Source organism: Hyperolius riggenbachi, chromosome 3, assembly GCF_040937935.1.
Source record: "Hyperolius riggenbachi isolate aHypRig1 chromosome 3, aHypRig1.pri, whole genome shotgun sequence".
Classification (NCBI taxonomy): domain Eukaryota; kingdom Metazoa; phylum Chordata; class Amphibia; order Anura; family Hyperoliidae; genus Hyperolius; species Hyperolius riggenbachi.
In genome coordinates this window covers 271772395-271779482 of record NC_090648.1, presented here as the reverse complement: position 1 = coordinate 271779482, position 7088 = coordinate 271772395, and the positions used below count along the sequence as shown (strand labels likewise).

Below are 7088 nucleotides of genomic sequence, written 5' to 3'. Positions count from 1 at the left end.
ATATAGACATTTTCAAAGAATAACATAACATAAAACAACTACCATACTGAGATATCATGCCTAGTAGAAATAAAGCCTGGTAAACACCTAAGACTACTGTCACCTGTCTGTGCAGATCATTTTGGGAGCATATGTTTTTTAAAGGTGCTTATTAACCACTTCCCTAACAGATTTTTTCCACTTCAAGATCAAGACCAGATCAATTTTCACATAACGCTTCTCCCATTCATTTGTCAATAACTTTATGACTACTTATCACACTGAAACTATATATTATTTTTTACGGGAAAAACTAGGCATTCTTTGGGCAGTACTTTTTGCTAAGATTTAATTTATTATATATGCATTTTACAGGGAAAAAGAAGAAAAAAATTGCAAAAATTCATAATTTCTCAGCTTTCAGCCATTGTAGTTTAAAAATAAAATGTGATATTGTAGATAAAATAGACACATTTTATTTGCCCATTTGTGCCGGTTATTACAACATTTAAATCGTGTCCCTAGTACAATGTATGGCGATAATATTTTATTTAGAAATAAAGGTGTATTTTTTTCAGTTTAGTGTTTTTTTATACTATAGAAATAATTATAAGCTTTAATTTACAAAAGCAACAGTAATATACCCTTATAACCAGGGGTGCTCGGATAGTACTTTTTAAAATCCGAATTGATTCGGATCTGGATACCCAGATATCCGGATCCGGTTCGGATATCCAAATCCAACCATTTAGATATCAGCGTGAACGCGGATATCCGGACGCATTATCCGTGGAGATCCGGCCTATTCAGATATCTGGATAGAAAAATCGGAAGTGCCCTTTAAATGGCTTTAAAAGTGTTTTGGAAGGTGAAAAATACCTCCACCCTCCTCCTAACTGTTCATGGATCTTGTCTTCCAGGGATTTGTAGGATGTCAAAAGCAAGCTCACATTGGCCAAGAATCAAACCCAGGTCAACTGCTTGGAAGGCAGCTATGCTCACCACTATACCACCAACATTGCAGGCTGAAGCCAGCCAGTTCACTCATCTCTTCAACAACAAGAAAGGCCCAGGAGTAGTCTTAGCTACCGTAATATCTATGTTACGGCAGGGCCCTTATTACACTTTCTTACAGGGCTATGGAAACCGTTTTGCTCATGCGATAAAGCGAGGTGCAAAAATGAAATCATGCCTAGCAGAGGATGGTTTTGATCCATCAACCTCTGGGTTATGGGCCCAGCACGCTTCCGCTGCACCACTCTGCTGTCACACAGTGAATGCTTCGTTGTAGGAAAAAGTGGCGTTAAACTTCTTGGAACAGACTTACTTCCTCCCTCCAAAAGACGCACATACATCCCCATAAAATCATTTAGCAGCAACTGCGTGCACAGTCTCTGTGGCGCAATTGGTTAGCGCATTTGGCTGTTAACCATTCTCTTCGGACAACTGTTTAACACAGATGGCAAGGCCATCCCTGGGTGGGCTTGAACCACCATACTTTCGGTTAACAGCCAAATGCGCTAACCAATTGTGCCACAGAGACTGTGCTCGCATTTGCTGCTAAATGACTATCTGGGGTTCTGTTTGAACAACTGTTGAACACAAAATGCAAGGCCGTCCCTGGGTGGGCTTGAACCACCAACCTTTTGGTTAACAGCCAAATGCGCTAACCAATTGCGCCACAGAGACTGTGCATGCAGTTGCTACTAAATGGCTATCTGGGGTTCTCTTCGGACAACTGTTGAACACAAAAAGCAAGGCCATCCCTGGGTGGGCTTGAACCACCAACCTCTCGGTTAACACCCGAATGTGCTAACCAATTGTGCCACAGAGACTGCGCATGCAGTTGCTGCCAAATGATTTTATGGGGATGTATGTGTGTCTTTTGGAGGGAAGAAGTAAGTCTGCTCCAAGAAGTTTAACGCCACTTTTTCCTAAAACGAAGCATTCACTGTGTGGCAGCAGAGTGGTGCAGCAGAAGCGTGCTGGGCCCATAACCCAGAGGTCGATGGATCGAAACCATCCACTGCTAGGCATGATTTCATTTTTGCACCTCGCTTAATCGCATGGGAAAAACGGTTTTCATAGCCCTGTAAGAGAAAGTGTAATAAGGGCACTGCCATAACATAGCTATTACGGTAGCTAAGACTACTCCTGGGCCTTTCTTGTAGTTGAAGAGATGATTGAACTGGCTGGCTTCAGCCTGTAACGTTGGTGGTATAGTGGTGAGCATAGCTGCCTTCTAAGCAGTTGACCTGGGTTTGATTCCTGGCCAATGTATGTGAGCTTGCTTTTGACATCCTACAAATCCCTGGAAGACAAGATCCATAAACAGGGAGGAGAGGGAGGAGGAGGTGGAGGTTTTTATCTTTGTAATTGGTTTCGGATCCGGATATCTGCAATATCCGCGGATATCCTCCAGATTATGCGTCCAAATATCCGCAGATAGCTATCCGGATTTTAAAAAAAATCTGGAATCCGAATCGGATAGTGTAAAAAAGTTTGGATATCCGGCTTACCCGGATATCTGGAATCCGGATGAGCATCCCTGCTTATAACAGTAGTTTTTTTTTTAAATGTTGTAATTTTTTTTATTTTGGTAACTATGGGGTAGAGGTGGAAGGGGTTAAAAAATAATAAATATTTTACAAAAGTTTGAATGTAAAAGTGCCTTATGGTATATTTGGGTGTATTTGGCTGTATTTTACTTTTTACTACACTTAGTTCACTGCCTGCTGTTTACAGCAAATAGGAACAAAAATGTTTGTTCCCTTGGGGTTATGAATGAGAAATGCATCTCTCCCATTCAAAACAGCACAATGATCGGGGCTGAGAATGAATTGATTCTCATGCCCTGATCACAGAAGAACAGGGATGCGGTGATGGTGAACAGAAATGACACGGGAATTGCGATTGGCGGTGGTAAGTAAAGATTGTGTATATATACGCCCCTGATCTGCTAGTGGTAAACACAGGGGCGTATATATATGTACCAAAAATCCAGAACTGGTTAACTTCTGCTAGTAATGTTAATAGTTGAAATAATGGAAATATTACAGATATTCTACTATTGAGTGTTCTAATGTCAAACACTAACCCCCTCCCGATGCAATTCCCTACCCTAACACCTAACACTACTCTCCTCTCAATGACTATCCCCTCTATCCTCCCCTTAATCTATCCCTCTCTTTATCTTCTATCTGAAGCTCGCCCATATTATAGTCCGAGCCTTAGTGCCCATATCGAGAGCTTGGTGGTCAAGGCACGCTACAGCTACAAGCCATGACCACCCATAACATGACAACCCATGCTACAGTAATAACAGACGCTCAGATACAGTGTAGCTGAGCAGTGGTGGCCAAGTTATCTTCATGTGCACTCGGCTACTTAGTGGCAGTGTTGTAATTTTTCAAAAACTGTGCACTGTCGTGCAGCTATATTATAGCAGATCATTGGTGTCTAAGTTAATCACGTAGCTGCAAATTTGCATTGTAGTCGCTGTGCTCCCAAATGATCTACTTTGTTTTAAGTGGCTGTTTTGATATGACTGCTGTACAAATATGCCATTCAGCAGCATGTATTGCTCTGTGTGGAGTTAAGGAGTCAGTCACATGAGCTTCCTTTTAATTTCATGATCAGGATTAATTATTAAGGGCAAGGAAAATCTAAAGGATACCCGAGGTGACATGTGACAGGTTGAGATAGATGTGGGTATGTACAGTGCTTAGCACACAAATGACTATGCTGTGTTCCTTTTTTTCTTTCTCTGCCTGAAAGAGTTAAATATCAGATATGTAAGTGGCTCACTCACTCCTGACTCAGACAGAAAGTGACTACAGTGTGACCCTTACTGATAAGAAATTACAACTATAAAACACTTTCCTAACAGAAAATGGCTTCTGAGAGCAGGAAAGAGATAAAAAGGATCAATAGTTCATAGATTTTAGCTCTGGCATACTTCAATGAATGTGTCATTGTAACGATTGGTGTCAGCACGCAGAGAGAATCTGATTATTGGCGATCTGCAGTACCACCAAGAATGCAGAAATACGTAGAGTTGAGCCGAAATTTTCGTAATTTCGCATTACTAAAATTACGCATGCGAAATTTGCGATTACGATGCGAAATTACGGTAGCGTAATTGCCATTAAAATCGTAATTGAAAATATCGTAAGCGTAATTTTCAACGTGTAATTTCGTGTTTCGTTCATGCCGTAATTTCTCATTAAACGCTACCGTAATTTCGCGTTAAACCGTAACGCTCCATATAATATAAAAAAGCCGCAGACTTTAAGGGTTAATAGCAAAGCCCCCTTAAATGCTCAGAGCCTCAAATTTGGAGAATATATTAAGGAGATCAGGAGGAATAAGAGGAAAAAAATTTTTTTCAAAAAGACCTTATAGTTTTTGAAAAAAATCGATGTTAAAGTTTCAAAGGAAAAATGTAAACATTTAAAAACCCGCCGACTTTAACGGTTAATAGCAAAGCCTGCTTAAAGTTTAGGAACACCAAATTCCCAGGGTATATTAAGGGGATCAGTGGGAATAAGAGGAAAAAAATTTTTTTTTCAAAAAGACCTTATAGTTTTTGAGAAAATCGATTTTTAAGTTTCAAGGGCGAAAATGTCTTTTAAATGCGGAAAATGTCAGGTTTTTTTGCACAGGTAACAATAGTGTATTATTTTCATAGATTCCCCCAAGTGGGAAGAGTTTTACTTACTTCGTTCTGGGTGTGGGAAATATAAAAAAAAACGACGTGGGGTCCCCCCTCCCAGACCTCTTTAACCCCCCCTTCTGATTTAAAGGAACCGCATTGGTCTGCTAAGGACCAATGGGGCTCCTTGGAGCCCAAATACAAAGATGCTTAGAGAGCTCTGAGCTATATAGCTCAGAGCTCTGTCGGGTCCGTTGGGGACTTGGGGGAATCTATGAAAATAATACACTATTGTTACCTGTGCAAAAAAAACTGACATTTTCCGCATTTAAAAGACATTTTCGCCCTTGAAACTTAAAAATCGATTTTTTCAAAAACTATAAGGTCTTTTTGAAAAAAATGTTTTTCCTCTTATTCCCACTGATCCCCTTAATATACCCTGGGAATTTGGTGTTCCTAAACTTTAAGCAGGCTTTGCTATTAACTGTTAAAGTCGGCGGGTTTTTAAATGTTTACATTTTTCCTTTGAAACTTTAACATCGATTTTCTCAAAAACTATAAGGTCTTTTTGAAAAAAAAAATTTACCTCTTATTCCTCCTGATCTCCTTAATATGTTCTCTAAATTTGAGGCTCTTAGCATTTAAGGGGGCTTTGCTATTAACCCTTAAAGTCGGCGGCTACCTAACATTGATACATGCGTCAACTTTTCCGCTTGGGAGCATGGCCATATGCATTAATTTCCTAATACCGACTGTAATGCGAAAATTACGCGAAAATTACGCTTACGCGAAATTTCGCGAAATCCTTCTTCATTACGATTATGTACTTACGGCCATAATCGTAATTACACTAATTACGCAAAATTTCGCGAAATCGTAATTACGTCATTACACTCATCTCTAGATATACGCCTGATTATCGATGATCTGCAGAATCAGCGATAATACAGATGTATTGCTAACCTCTGGACACCAGAATAGTGAGAGTGTTTGGTGTAACAGTAACAACTCTGAGTGGAGACCACCAGAGGAGCTGGCGGCCTAAGACTCCTGAGGAATTCACCCCTGACTGTGGGTGATATTCCTGTAGCCTGTGGACCCCTGGGCGAGGGACCGAGGCTGGGTTGCAGGAAGCCCTGCAGCTAATATGAAAGGTATTGCCCTGGACTGGGCTAACGTAATACAGTAATAGCACAATCCTAGTCTGGGGTGTGAGGTCCGTAGTCACAACACCCTGGAACTAGTCTGGAGCATAACATAAATGATAATACAATTCCCTAGTCTTGGGTGTGAGGTCCGTGATCATCAACACCCTGGAACTAGTCTGGAGTATAACATAAATGATAATACAATTCCCTAGTCTTGGGTGTGAGGTCCGTGATCGTCAACACCCTGGAACTAGTCTGGAATATAACACAAAGACAATACAGTTCCCTAGTCTTGGGTGTGAGGGCCTTGATCTCAACACCCTGGAACTATGCTAGAGAATACACAGAAGATACACAGTATTCCTAGTCTGGGGTGTGAGGGCCTTGATCTCAACACCCTGGAACTGGTCTAACAAATAAACAGTACAAGGTAATCTGGCTCAGTGTGAATTCCCAGGTCCACCTGGTTCAAACACGCTGTAAGGATCTGACTATGGTCTGAATGCTTCCACAAAGTGTTTGCAATGGCAGACATCCAGCAACTGACAAGCAAGCAGAATATATAGTAGCTGAACTCTGCTGCCCCGCCCGAGCCACTCAGCCAATCATGAGTTCAGCAGGAATCAGCTAATCATCCTGATCAGCTGACACTTCCCATGCTGGTATAAAGGTCCTGACTTCTGGCCTGCGCGCGCGTAGCTCTTCATCCATCTATGTGGACTAACAGACCCAGCCACTCCAAAGGCACGCTGCTGCGTACAAACCGCCACCTTGGACGCGGAAACAGCCGCTTTGCTGTTAGAAGATGCGGCGGCTTTTCCGCGTTCTGCCACACTACCAGACGCGTGCCTACGCGTGCAAACCGCCGCGTTGGATGCGGAATCAGCCGCCTTGCTTTCAGCACACACGGCGGCTTTTCTGCGTTTTCTCACAGTCATTGAGCAAAAACGATAAAACAGTTAAAACTTAAAAAGTAAAACCGTGGACTATCTTAAAAAGTCATTTTAGGAGAAGGAAGATAGTTTCAATCATTTATTTCATTAGTTTATTTTCACCTCGGGTGTCCTTTAAGTATGTGCCCTGCTTCATAGCCAATGATAGTTAAGCGGCCTTCAACACTTCTTTTACTGCTTCATTTTGTATCTAAATCTAAAATGTACCTTTATTGTAGTAGATTGGTCAGTTATACGCAGGGCCAGAATACTAGAAGATCTGGGGCACCCCTGGGCACCAGGATGGGGAAATATGGGGCATGTTCAATGAACTGCACTTAAAGTGGGCATGATCTTTATGTATCATGGGGGATG

The 7088-nt window shown here is 41.5% G+C and overlaps 1 non-coding gene across 1 annotated transcript; it reads right to left on the bottom strand.

Moving 5' to 3' along the window:
• Positions 1 to 1594: 1594 nt before the first annotated feature.
• On the bottom strand, positions 1595 to 1668 carry TRNAN-GUU (transfer RNA asparagine (anticodon GUU)). The gene has a single exon. It is a non-coding gene; the product is annotated as a tRNA-Asn (tRNA).
• Positions 1669 to 7088: the final 5420 nt, after the last annotated feature.